Source organism: Aegilops tauschii, chromosome 7 (genome assembly GCF_002575655.3).
Source record: "Aegilops tauschii subsp. strangulata cultivar AL8/78 chromosome 7, Aet v6.0, whole genome shotgun sequence".
NCBI classification, from domain to species: Eukaryota; Viridiplantae; Streptophyta; class Magnoliopsida; order Poales; family Poaceae; genus Aegilops; species Aegilops tauschii.
This window is the reverse complement of record NC_053041.3, coordinates 569,049,052-569,063,427: the sequence shown is the minus strand read 5'-3', so window position 1 is coordinate 569,063,427 and position 14,376 is coordinate 569,049,052. Positions and strand designations below refer to the sequence as shown.

The 14,376-nt window shown below is 44.6% G+C and overlaps 1 pseudogene; it reads left to right on the top strand.

Annotated features, from left to right (window-relative positions):
* Positions 1-1,526: 1,526 nt before the first annotated feature.
* Positions 1,527-12,799, top strand: LOC109747272 (histone-lysine N-methyltransferase ASHH3-like; annotated as a pseudogene).
* Positions 12,800-14,376: the final 1,577 nt, after the last annotated feature.

The window sequence follows — 14,376 nt, the reverse complement described above, 5'->3', positions numbered from 1 at the left end:
GCTTGCAAGGCTTATAGTGATGTGCATTACCGAGAGGGCCCAGAGATACCTCTCCGATACACGGAGTGACAAATCCTAATCTCGATCTATGCCAACTCAACAAACACCTTTGGAGACACCTGTAGAGCATCTTTATAGTCACCCAGTTATGTTGTGACGTTTGATAGCACACAAGGTGTTCCTCCGGTATTCGGGAGTTGCATAATCTCATAGTCAGAGGAACATGTATAAGTCATGAAGAAAACAATAGCAATAAAAACTGAACGATCAACATGCTAAGCTAACGGATGGGTCTTGTCCATCACATCATTCTCCTAATGATGTGATCCCGTTCATCAAATGACAACACATGTCTATGGTTAGGAAACTTAACCATCTTTGATTAACGAGCTAGTCAAGTAGAGGCATACTAGGGACACTTTGTTTTGTCTATGTATTCACACATGTATCAAGTTTCCGGTTAATACAATTCTAGCATGAATAATAAACATTTATCATGATATAAGGAAATAAAATAACAACTTTATTATTGCCTCTAGGGCATATTTCCTTCAACTACCGCATTGCTGGCATACAACCATCTCCTCTTCGAAGCAGATTTTGAGTTATTATAAAAATTCTTCAAGGGACATTAACAAGCTTTAGGTCAAAATATTGATGTGTGACCATACAATTGCAATTGCACGTGTGCACACATGTAGTTTCTTATGAGGAAACAAGCAAATGAAGATGGATTCTATCAATGTTTGGTAGTGCATGTTGGAAGAACGAAAATAGCTAACAAGACATCTTAATTGTTTAAAGGACACATAGAGCGGTGGATTTCAAGATTAAAATGCTTTTTTCTATAACAATAAAGCGTGTGTGTATGTGTTCAGCTATGAGCATCAAAGGACAAATGTAGATACATTATTATTTTAGATAAAAGGAAATATATTAATATTGAGAAGATACCAACTACACCCGGTCTCTGCACCAATACGATCTCAAGAGCTACTCAAGACATCAAAGATGCACATGACCAAATTATTACCCCCCCCCCCCTTTCAAATTTAAACTAAAACCACGACAAGTATTTTGGAACGGTGAGAGTACAAAAGAAGGAAAAAAAGCAACCAACGGAACAAGTGCAACAAACAATAACGACAACCGTCAAAATATTTTGCCATCATCTTTTTCAATGGAGATTTTACCTACAACTTCATGCGATATGTCGAATTAAAAATATAAATTTACATTGTTGCGTGTTATGTAATGATATTTATTTTCTATTTTTGAATCACTAATTAATGCGCCATATGAAGAACATACAGTAAATATTTACCTGAAATGCCTATTTTTTTACATGAATGAATATGACATGTTTTTAATTTAATTTGTGAGTTAAATCTTTAGTCTATTTTGCATAAGGTCCGAACCCAAAAAGGCCCAGCCCGAAAACGGCCCGACCCAAAACCTAAACATAGACTTAGAAAAAAAATAAACGCACTGTCCACGCGACCACCCCTCCTCGGCTCCTCCTCTGCCCGTCGCTGCGCTTGGCGGCGGCGCTCACCTCGCTCCTCTGCCGCTCCCCGGTCCCCTCCGCCGCCCCGGCACAGCCGCCTGCCGGTCGCCGTCATCACTTCACCGGCTTCTGCCCCGGTGCCCCCGCACGAGCTCGACGGCGCCCGCCCGCTTACCTTTCCACTTCGCTGCTACCGCCGCCCCTCTCGTACTGTCGTCGCCCGCCGATCTCATTTTACCATCGACAACAAGCTCATCAAGCTCCAGATTTGGGACATGGTTCGTTCTCTATGCCGTGCCATTTCTGTTACTTGCTAGTTGCAACTAGGAACTCTGAATTCATTGCTGTAGCATGAACTGGTGTAGCATCTCAAGTAGGAACTCTGTTTATTCACTGAACATATCAACTGGGAATTGACCTGATAACAAGCAACTAGCAGTATATTACTTAGCTATCTTGGTTGGATGTTTATTCTAATTGATGGTCTTAACCATGTATCACTTGGTAATGATACTTAGCAAATGCCATGCCATAACAAAGACACTATGCATTTCTGCAGTGTCCAATTAGCTAGTCTAGCTTCAGTTGTATGGTGTTCTACGTCTAATCGGTGGTGCTGGGCTGCTGTCTGCTCTTTTCTTGTTTTTGATATGTGGCGATGCTTGTTATATCGTTCCTGGCAGTAACCTTTTATTAGCATGTGCACTTGGACTTAGAGCTGCAAGGTGCTGAAGTACTCTGTTACTTAAGACTTATTAATTGTGTTGTCCTGTTGAGATGTTGTGTACTTGTTTTTCTTGTATTGTCCGAACATTTTTGTCCTCTTCCGGTCCGCCACCACTCTGTTATCGTACCAATACCATTTATGTTTCCGATATATTCTGTATTTGTTTCCACATCCGCACCGCATTCGTACCACTTCCGTATCCGAGAAAAAAAAAGGAATAGGATACGGTATGAGCATTATCCACCCGAATCCGTTTCGGTTTCACCCTTGCTAGTGAGCAAATAACCAAGTGGCATGGTCAACCCCTCACATGGTGGATTTTACTCTATGTTTATGTTAGACTGAACATAAGCTAGAATCAAGAAAATTCTACTGTAAATATGATTGGCACAGTAAACTGTGTGAAAAAAAACTGTTTAAAAGTGGACTCACATTCTACAGTCCACCAATTTATCTTATTTACAATCTACCCATTCACCAATCTACACAGATAGGGAACTTTGCTTACAGTTTGGCCTAGTAACAGACTCGGTGGGCGCCCAAATTCTTCAGCGAAGCTGTGCAAGGAAGCAGCGTACCTATAAGAGTAGAGGAAAAGGAACTGATCGCCATGGCTAGGGAAGATCGCCGGGCAGGGAAGGATTGCTCCTTTGCGTGGATCTGTCGGGGCCTGATAGGAAGAGCAAGTAGGATAGGGTGGTCGGTCATGGTTACTATAATGCTTAAACAGTCGCCACAAACTGTCAGATTTGAAAAATCTGCAAGCCTTTAAGATTCAAGTTGAACAAATTCAAAGAGAGAAATTCTAGTGATATTATTATCAATATATTTGTTGTGCAGGGACCTGAGCATGTGTTTGATGAATTGACTAAGGCGCTGAAAGATCCTGCAGATTTTGTAGATTTTGATCTGCCATCTGCGTTGAAAGAATGGAAGCTGGGCTACTACATACCAATTAAGCGGAGTATCCTTGCCTATCATTTCTTGAAGCCTATTTACTTCTCAAGTTCTTAGAGCAGCAATCATGTGCACCATTGCATGATTTAATTTAGTAAAATGTCGGGTTGAAGTTTTCATGTTCTGCTATGTTGTGAAGTATGATTCATCATACCTTTCAATGTATTTCACTTGACAGTTTGGATTTGTGATGCACCTAAAACTGTAATGTAACATGTGAGGAAATCTGATGCTAGTCTTTGATGTAGAAAGCAACATGGTATGGGGAAATAAATGTTTTTACATTTTGTACTAATTTTCTTACGAGGATGCATTTCAAAATGGCTTAATGTGTTGTGGTTCTCACCCTCCCCCCCCCCCCCCCCCCCCCCATGAGTAGGAATATCAAGTTTTCATTGCTCATTTGCAGTCTCATGATGTGAACTTTTAATCTGCAAATGATAATCATTTTTTTCACATTATTGATGTCCTTAATTCTACTAAGATATTTATCTTACTAAGAAGCGGGTTGAAGATGATGGCATTTTTTGTTCCTGCTCCCTTTCTTCTGAATCATCAGTTACTTGTGGAAAAGATTGCCAATGCGGGTACTCTCTCTCTCTCCCTCCCTCCCCGTTGTGTTTGCAGGCACGCACACACATTTGTGCATAATATAATTGCTCCGTACTCTGTAAGAAACATGAAGAGAACATACGAATTGTTCTTAGCTATTTGATTAATGTACTTGTAAAATTCAGTATTGTCTGGAAAGGACAATTCTGAACCACTATTTTATTGGTGCAGGATGCTGTTCTCTTGTTGTTCATCAAACTGTAAATGTGAGAACAAGTGTGCCAATAAATCATTCCAGCTCCGACCTTTGTTCAAAACAGAATTGATTAAGGTACGACCAATTCAAGTTCTCATAATTAGTGAGTTTGGAAGAACTGGCCATTTAAGAGGGAAAGTGAGGAGGAACACTGCCATTGCTATATATGGTGCTATGATGTAATATCTGAATATAATCATTTTTATTGCACGGGCCTTGAATAGAATGTGTTCTAGTTTCTGTGTTGTATCGTAAGGGACTATGGGTTGCTTATTTTATAAGATTAGAGGTGCCATAATCTTTAAGAATATTCTTCCAGCTTCTCTAACCTTTAATGATGTAAAGTATACAGCCCTGAAACCAATCTACAAACTTCTCACTATCAAAAGCCCAGCAAGGATCTCTACCATCAACTTCATAGAAACACACAGGGTTGGGTCTACCGACAACTAAATTCTGCATAGATAAAAATGAACAAAATGAGGTTTGCGTTGGAGCAGTGTAAAACTTGAACAGAAAACATGCGAGGAAAACATAGGTATGAATGTAATAATGTGAGTAACTGGCTGCGGATTAAAAATACTAGCTAAATTTTCCTAAATATTCTGGACTTATTTAGTTTCAGTGATCAGGGTGGAGATCTTGTAGAGTTTTTTTAGTAACAGAGTACTGGCTGTGCAGAACAACTATACTGTATCAAGAGCCTAATTCGTCAATGCCCAGCAATTACCTCAGAGTGGTGTCTTGCCACGGCCCACAGGAGATGGTGGCAGGTCACCCAGTTCATGACAAATGATATTGTTGGTACAATTGTCAATAATGTGAGACTAACAGAGCCACGGCACACAGGGGATGGTGGTAGGTCACACAGTTTGTGACATACTATAATACTGTTGGTACAATTGTCAACAATGTGAGACTAACAGATGGGCTAACCAAACTTGCCATATTATTCCTGGTTTACTCTCTGGATGCGAACTTTTAACCTTCCACTAAGACTTGTTAGAACGGCTAAAAGGACAGACCCAGTGCATAGAAGCTCCCACACAAGGTGGGGTCTGGGGAGGGATTATAGGAACCTAGTCTTATCCCTGCAAAGTGCAATGCAGAGAGGTTGGTTCGAACCAAGGACCTCTTGGCACAAGTGGGGAGAACTTCACCACTGCGCCAGGCCTGCCCTCTATTTGTTAGAACTGCTATAAAACATTAATACAATGTTAGAGACCGTATTCTTAAGAACAATTAGCCTTCTCTTAGCTTTCCCTGGAGTGAAACAAGTTTGTTTCCTTCTCCTCCTGTGCTTTGTTAAATATCACGACGAACAACCCCATTGTACATGCCGTAGCTAGCAATATTCCATATCGTAACAGTATCATCTGCTCTTGGAGCTATTCAATTCACTCATTCCGCTTATTTAATGAGCTAAATACCGGTGGCCACAGTGCCACACTAATTTTACACCCCCAGACAGCTATTCATGACATGTTAAGTTTGCTTTGGCATTGCTTCGCCTTCTGTTACCGGCATAGGGGCTTAGCCCAGTGGGTTATGGCCCAAGTATCTTAATTGGGGGCTTAGCCCAATTATCTTATCGTATTAGGATCGTTTGCTTAGGAGTCAAGTAAACCTCTCTATATAAGGAGAGGAGATGTATCAATCTAATCAAGCAAGAAGCAATCATAATTTGCTCGGCTTCCCTTAGGGAGCCGGGAGACCTAAACCCTAGCCGCCTCCTGCCTTCGCCACCGCTGCTCCCGTCGGAAGGACGGCGCCACGCCGCCGGCCGCCGCGCACCAGCCCTCGTCCTTCCCCCTCCTTCCCCTACAACCTACGCCCTAGATCCGGTAGGGCCCTAGCTCCTACCAATTTGGTATCCAGAGACTCGGGCTCGATCATGTCTTCGTCAACGCCAACGCCGCCGCTGCCAATCATCACCACCGCACCGCTGACCACCGCTGGTTCCCCACCGCCGCCGGCCCCGGTCACCGTCACCACCGCCAGTTCCCCCACGCCGCCGGCCCCGGTCACCTCCGCTGCGCCGACAACCGCCGTTTTCACGCCGGAAGAAGTCACCAGCATCTTGCGGGATCTCGTGACGGCCGTCCAGGGCATCCATCTGTACCTGGCCGGGCCGCCCGCACCTCCGCTGGCTGCGACTACCGCCGCCTACGGCCACCCCGCGCTGCCGTGGCCGTCCCAGGGCGCGCCTGCAATGGGCGGGCCACCGCTGCCGCCGTTCCAGGCGGGGCAACCCAGCGGGCCGCCTCCGCCGCTGCGGCACCTGCCCTGGTACTCGGTACCCGCGGCGATTGCCGGGGCCCATCCGTCGTTCCAGCCGCCGCCCGCCCCAGTGCCGTCCTGGCCGCAGTGGCCCGCGCCGGTTCTCGTGGCGCCATCCGCGCGCGCCCCAGCGCCGCAGTGGCCGCACTGGCCCGCGCCGGCCCCAGCCGCGCCGCCCCCGCCGGTCCAGCTCCCACCACCGCCGCCTAGCTCCGGACTAGGCCAGTCCACACCGGGAGGCCTCCCGATCCAGCAGGTCCGGTTTCCGCCGTCACCGTCCCAGATCCCGGCTTGGCTAACCGGGACGTCGCCACTACCAGTTTACACGGAGGCCGGGGACCCACCGGTACCCACGCTGCAGTCTGGGGCCTCGTCCGGCTCCGCGGGGGCCTATGACGGTCTCCCCACCGTTGACCAGGCGCCGTCATCATCACTGCTCCGCACTGCCGAGCCGGTCGGCCATGGCGCGCCGACCCAGATGCCGCCACGGTTCGCCAAGATCAACTTCGCCACTTATGACGGCACGGAGGACCCGCTTAACTGGCTCAACTAGTGTGAGCAGTTTTTCCGTGGACAGTGCACGCTCGCGTCGGAGCGCACTTGGCTGGCATCCTACCACCTCCGCGGTGCAGCCCAGACCTGGTACTACGCCCTCGAGCAGGACGAGGGCAGCATGCCCCCTTGGGAGCGCTTCCGCGAGCTCTGCCTCCTTTGTTTTGGGCCCCCGATCCGCCGGAGCCGCCTGGCGGAGCTAGGCCGCCTTCCCTTCACCTCCACGGTTCAGGACTTCGCCGACCGTTTCCAGGCCCTGACATGCCACGCGTCGGGCGTGACGGCGCAGCAGCGGGCCGACCTCTTTGTCGGGGGACTCCCGGATCACATCCGTGTGGACGTGGAGCTTCAGGGACCCCAAGATATCCAGACGGCCATGTACTACGCCCGCGCGTTCGAGCGCCGCGCGGTGGCCGTCCAGCAGGAGTCACCGTCCCGGGCCACTGGGTCGCTACCAAGGCCAGATCCCGCTCCGGGTCGGCCTGTTCAGGCTGCCGCGGCACCCCTCGCCGCGACCGCGGCGCGCCCGTTCCGCCGGCTCACCTCGGCCGAGCTACTCAAGCGTCGCCGCCAAGGGTTGTGCTTCAACTGCGACGAGCCCTACACGCCCGGCCACGCCTGCCCACGACTCTTCTACCTGGAGGTTGCAGACTACATTCCGGAGGACGCCATCGCCGCCGACCTTGCCGCCCCAGCTGTCGCGAAGGTGTTTGACGCTGGTTGATCACCTCGAGGAGTTCAGCAAGCGCTTCCCCACCTTACAGCTCGAGGACGAGCTGTTTGTGCAGGCGGGGAGAAGTGTTATGACCGGCATAGGGGCTTAGCCCAGTGGGTTATGGCCCAAGTATCTTAATTAGGGGCTTAGCCCAATTATCTTATCGTATTAGGATCGTTTGCTTAGGAGTCAAGTAAACCTCCCTATATAAGGAGAGGAGACGTATCAATCTAATCAAGCAAGAAGCAATCATAATTTGCTCGGCTTCCCTTAGGGAGCCGGGAGACCTAAACCCTAGCCGCCTCCTGCCTTCACCACCGCTGCTCCCGTCGCAAGGACGGCGCCACGCCGCCGGCTGCCGCGCACCAGCCCTCGTCCTTCCCCCTGTGGTTCAACCCAATGCCAGGCCGCCTCAGTTTTCTTGACATCAAGTTTGTGTGTCCTTGACTCGTCCGGACATCCTTTTTGTCCCATGTTACTGCTGCAATGATGCTGGCAGCGCAAATCCACCACAGCAAGGCCTATTCACGCCACAGGTGCCTGCTGGCCGCTGCTATTCTCCTCTCCCAAAACCTGCTGCTGTCGGCAACTCCAACAGTGGCTATGGCCTCCTCTGACTTCCAATATTTTTCACCGCAGGTTCTTGATTCTGGTGGGTTGTAATGTTAGTCTGTGCAGCTAACAGTTACCTGTCCGTATGCAACCTAATTTGTGTTTATGAACACCTTAGGGGATACAAACAGAGGAAAATATTCTTGACCTATCATATTTAGCTATATCCTATACATACATGTCGAATCTGTGCAGATAACTTGTGCTATATTTGCCTTGTCCACCAGGACCAACTTAACAAAATTTGCGTCATTTTCTTGGTTATATGTACTCTGATGATTTTACCGTTGAAGACATTTGTTTCTATAGTCAGTATTGCACTGTGGCTCCTAGGTCAATTTATGCTACCGTGTTGTCTGGTATTGTTTTTCCTTATGATGTTACGTTACATATAATGTTTTTCCCTACTTGCAAGTTATTTTGTATTTCTTTCTGGAACTATATATAATTCAGAGATATCTTAGGAACATTACTTGTCCCTGTACTTCATATTTGAGCTGGCCCTTATATCTGCATGTTAGCAAAATATCCAACATATAGTCACGTTTTGTGCGCAACTGATCCTGTACCTTAAACCATCGCAAATCCCTATATGAAACTTTCTTTATCTTGTGAGGCAGTATCTTCATTCTTCATGCACAGTACAATCAATACTTCAACATCGAATACTTCACAATTGGCAAAAATAAATGCGAGGAGGAAAGTTTGCTCTTATGTGTTAATAAGTCCACAGAGAATCTAAGCAAGTTGTTTCATGTTTGATGTTTTTTTGACGTATAACCAAACATTTTTATTTAATGACCGTTCTCTAGATTTCAGGTGAAGTGGTGTATAAATTTAATTGTTTCATAAAACCTTTAATTGGTATGTATTATTTTTCACTTTCCAACAGTTCCCTAAAAGACTGTTATATTATTCTAGACAGAGAAATGCGGCTTTGGATTGATAGCCGAGGACGAAATAAAGAAAGGAGAATTTGTTATAGAATATGTTGGAGAAGGTATGGGTTTGTAGAAATCTATTTTGAGCAAGTAAATGAAATGCAGACAAATGCAAGTATTATATATTATGATGGTTACTCACATTGTATATTGGGCGATCAAACTAATATACATATATCTTGCATCAATATTGTAGTTATTGATGACAGAACTTGTGAGGAAAGACTATGGAAAATGAAGAGACAACGTTACACTAACTTCTATCTTTGTGAGGTCAGTAGCAATATGGTCATTGATGCGACAAACAAGGGGAACAAGTCCAGGTTTATCAATCATAGTTGTGAACAAACACAGAGATGCAGAAATGGTTAGTTATATTGTACTGCTTATTCTATATCCATGCTGATGACCCTGATACTTGCTACGGATATCACATTATTTTCAGGACTGTGGATGGACAGACCAGAGTTGGAATTTTTGCTCTTTGTGACATAGAGAGAGGGGAGGAGCTGACCTATGACTATAAGTATGGCCATTCAGTTTCCTGGGTTTATAATTCTTTTTTCATTATTATTTTTTGTTTCGCCCACCTTGCTTTATCGCATGGTGTACACAAAACTATTCCTGTTTCTAATCTATGTCCTTATATACAGATTTGTCCAGTTTGGAGCAGATCAAGATTGTCATTGTGGGTCTTCAAACTGCAGAAAAATGGTTGGCACGTCTAAGTCGTTCAACTCATTTGTTCTTCACAATGGCAACTCAGGAAGCTCGCAAGATCAGCACGACATAAAGAAAAGAAAGACAACCTCAGATAATTGTATTGGGGAGATCATCCGTTTATGGGATCGACGAGATAAAATGTAATGCCTTCACAACTTCATATCTGCTGGATGACGTTAGATGTCCTTTTATCTGTTGTTTTCAGTTGCCAGCCCGGTTTAACCCCTTGTCTTTCAACATTCTGCCTTTCAGGTATGTCCCAGCAGTTGTACATGACTATGATGAGTACACTGGAATGCATACTGTGAGTTTTTCAACAGATGATTTTTACATGATATCTAATGGCAATTTATATATTATATTATTTGTTTTGGTTCAGTTACTGCTTGATGAAGAAACTACTGAAAAATTTGATATGAGAGAGGAAGATTGGGACTTCCTACCGGTATGACATTCTTAGTAACTGAACTAGTTGATTTCGTTTGTCTTTTGGAGCTTTTGGGTTCTGTCATACCTTGCTTTCTTGGACAACCCACATATTTTGTAGCTAACTGTAGTCTAAAAGAAGTACTACTACCGCCTTTCCGGTTTAGAGGGGCACATGGCCTATCTCAAAAACCAGAAAGCTATCATTTGTAAGGCTCATTGTCTTGGAAACATGCAAATATAGCTATGTCCACATTAAATTCTATCAAATTCCCGTTCCCAGCTTAGAATAAACCAATGCATGAAGGAGTGAGAGGGCCATGCATGTAGTATCAAATATGTTGTTTAGCACTTAAGTAGGTCCTCCTTGGTTGATGTGATTTGCAAGATGAGCCAAATAAACCGGAAAGGAGGGAGTACTATGATAAGTTACTTGCTAGCTTGTGCTTCGAATCTGCTACCAAATTCAGTAAAACATGGTTGAATTTTTTTCTTTGATGTTTAAATAGCCATTGGATTACTCATATTTACATAGACATATCATCTTTCGATCCTAGAACCAATGTTCAGGATATCGGTAACAGGTACCATATCGGTCGGGTGCTGAGTAGGGATTAATCGGCAAATCAGCCATTTAACTGAATTTATCGCTAAGCCATTTATCGGGAGATTAATTAGGGCCATATCTATATATCCTAGGCTATACAGGAGCATGCAATGTACAAGTGTCTAAATATGCAATCCTAGGCTACATAGCAAAAAGGAAAATTGTTGCCTTGATGTTTTGGTGATTATTCAGCCAATCTGGAAGGCCCTAAACTTGCAAATTGAAAAGTAGGGAGGGAATGGGCCAGTTTTGCTCTAAAAAATGCCTAAAAGTTAATTGGCCCAGCCGATAATTCGGCCTCACAGCGGATGTTACATTGCTGTATAATGAACTTCTTGGTTGTACCTGTGATTGGAACAATGAGAATTATATACTCTCGTTTGTCATTTGCTCCAGAGAAGCCCCCGTGCTCATTTGATCTTACCTTTTTACAGCGCCCAGAAGATCCAGAAGAAGACTGATTGATTAATGAAGGTTACAATGATGACTAACTACTTATAACATAGTGCTATTTTCATATCTAGACCCTTCTTTTGTCAACTGGCTATTGTTAAAATTACATTTTTTGTTCATCCTATTAATTTTATTTTCTATTTCAGTTATTTTTACATGTTGTATAACTGCGCCGAGAATATATCCATGCGGCACAATAGGATATTGACTTAGCTATCATCAGATAGATACAGAGCCTTGACCATGACCTTGAACTTTGTTCATGTGGCGAGGAAGGGGTTTCTTCTGTGCATGTCATATGTATGTGTCTCTTGTTCCTAAGCATATGCGGTGCTTTGCAGAGGGGATTATCTTTTTGTAATTGTTTTCGATGAAGGGTGCATGGTCTATCAGACAGGGGATTTACCCTGCATATTGCATTTTATTTCATTTTCGTGTCTCTGGGTTTTTCTCTTGCTTCTGTAGGGGTGCATGTGCTGTTTGGAGAGGTATTTGTTTGGAAACTATAAGGATGTAGGGTGTGTTTGGTTTGAGCCAAAGTGAAGCCTACCAAAAACGTGACTAGCCAAAATATTGGCCAACGTTTTGGTTGCCTTAGTTTGGCCGATGGTGGCAAAAACATGCACTAGAGTAGGCATAGTGGCTTGGGCATGCAAAATTTTGAACTGTCTTAAAATGCCTTTAGTTCAGATTTGAACTAATTTCTAAGTTATTTTTTTACGGGGCTATTTTTGGGCTCCTAAGGATTCAAAACAAAATACCACTATTTGAACTTCTTTTTTTGTAAGTTGGATGCCTTGTCTGACGGATGTTTCTCTATCGTGTGCAGGATCCTTATGTTTGGATACATCCAATTGATTCCCATCTCAGTAGGACCTGTCACTACCAGTGTAGACAAATCATCACTGGGGAAGTACTTGGTGCAACCATCCATCCTCAAACCAGATTTTTTTCTGTGTGCTCCTGTCTTGTAAATCGGTCTTCACCCTCAAATCAGATCGGTTTTCCTGCATTCTCCCCCCTTTGCAAATCAGCAGTTTTACCTCATGTGACATGCTCTGGCGCGGTCAAGAAGCATAGTCGCTGCCATTTTGTCTCCCTGTCTGGGACAGCCGGACAGCCATGTACTCTCTCTGTACCAAAATGTAAGATTTTTTATTTTATTTTGCATAGGGCATAAAAATGTCTTACATTTTGTTATGGAGGAAGTACAAAACACCGTCTGTCTACAGCCAATGCTGTGATTTGCACGAGAAGGATTTATTTGTACCTGATACAAGTTCTATCCACTCCTCTCATAGTGAGAAGTATATCCACGTACCACTTTGCCAATTTAGAGAGTTTACGACTGTAATTGGGCTGCATTTTGAGCTTGTTCAGCTGGGTGTTAGCTGGGCTGGGGCCAATCATATTTTTATGGCTGGGCTCAGAGGCAACTTTTCTTAAGAGCTTATTTCAGAGTTTTTTGGAAATATATTCCATATATTATGAATATACTTCCAAATGCAAATAGTTATTGATTTATATTCAAAGGCCAAAATAATTCCTTAAAAATGTTCATAAATTTTGGTTTGGAATCTAGGCCTTGATAAAATTTCCAAACATTGTATAAGGCCATCTTGGAAAAATTGAATGAGATTTCTAGCGTTCTTGGCCCTTTTTATTTAATTTTGGTGCTTTAAATTCCTCAACTCAAAATTTCAGGGAATTGAAATATGGTGCATGAGTGCTTCTAATGGAGAGCGGCATTTCAGCACCCGGGCTTAGATAAGCCCGGGCAAAATAAAAAATTCACAAAAATAGAAAAAAAATCAAAAAAATCTGATTTTTTTAAAAGCAAGATGCTTGTGTGCGTGTTGTTCGTGCAAAATTTGGTGGAGTTTTGACTTTCGAGTAGCGCGAAATTTGGTGGAGTTTTGACATTCGAGGTGTGCGCGACAAAAAAGACAAAATTCAGCTCTATGAGTAAGTTCACGCACCTTTTGGCTGGTTTTCTCTTTTTTTGCTACGAGTTCCACAAATGTTCAAATGGGATGAAATATTGCACGCACATCCTGCACTCAAACATCTTCCAAGCAAAAAAAAATGATTTTTTATTTTTTTTTCTATTTTTTATGGCGTTGCTGTTCACCGGGTTCATCTAGAGCCAGGCACCGAATTGGATATTCGCTTCTAATGCAACTATTTACAAGCAAATAATTTAGGGCTGTGACAACTTAGTTCATGCAAAATCGTTTTAAGGGATACCGTAAAATGCTTTTACGTATGATGTGTGTGTCGGCAGAATAGATCTCGTATAAATTGTTTTAGGCCAAATGTGGAGCCCACTATCAATAGTTGACTTTTTCTCACAAAAAAATATATCAATAGTTGACTTTTTCTCGCAAAAAAATCAATAGTTGACTTTACAACAAGGTTCCTGCAAAATACAGTAGCATAAAGCCCCCTACAAGCAAAATAAAGATTGCAATTGGGACCTTTTGTCCCGATCCGCATGGATCCTCCATGGACAGGGAGCTCATAGCGCTTGGATAGATCCTGTCTTGAGTTTGATCCGACACCAGAGGCTGCAGAGCCCACAGATGGCGCCCACCCACGCGCCACCGTTCTCGAGCCGGACGACGTGGACACCGCCCGCCCACGCGTCGTCGTTCCCAAGCCCGTGGCGTGGCAGGCGGAAGCGCGTCGGGGAACGGTGTGGCACCACCACGCTGTCTGGCTCTGGCTATCTCCGCCTCTCACCATGTCCGGTCCCTACCTCACTCCATGTGTCCATGTCTTCTGGACACGAGCTCACGCTGTCCCACGCCTCCGCCTCGACCAGGACTCCAGCGAGCCCCCGAGCTGCTCTGCCCGGGACGGTCTCCACTGCCTGGTCACCTACTGTTATTAGTTGCTGCTTCGACGGGGAGCCATGGCGAAGAAGCTGTCGTGGGTGTGCGCGGTGCTTTTGTGCGATAGAGGAAACAGTAAACACAGGGCAAAAACTGAAAATCTGAGGTACGGGGTTTTCTTTAGGGCGAGCTGTAATATTTTATATTTTTTTAGAGCTGTTTTACGGTGATTGG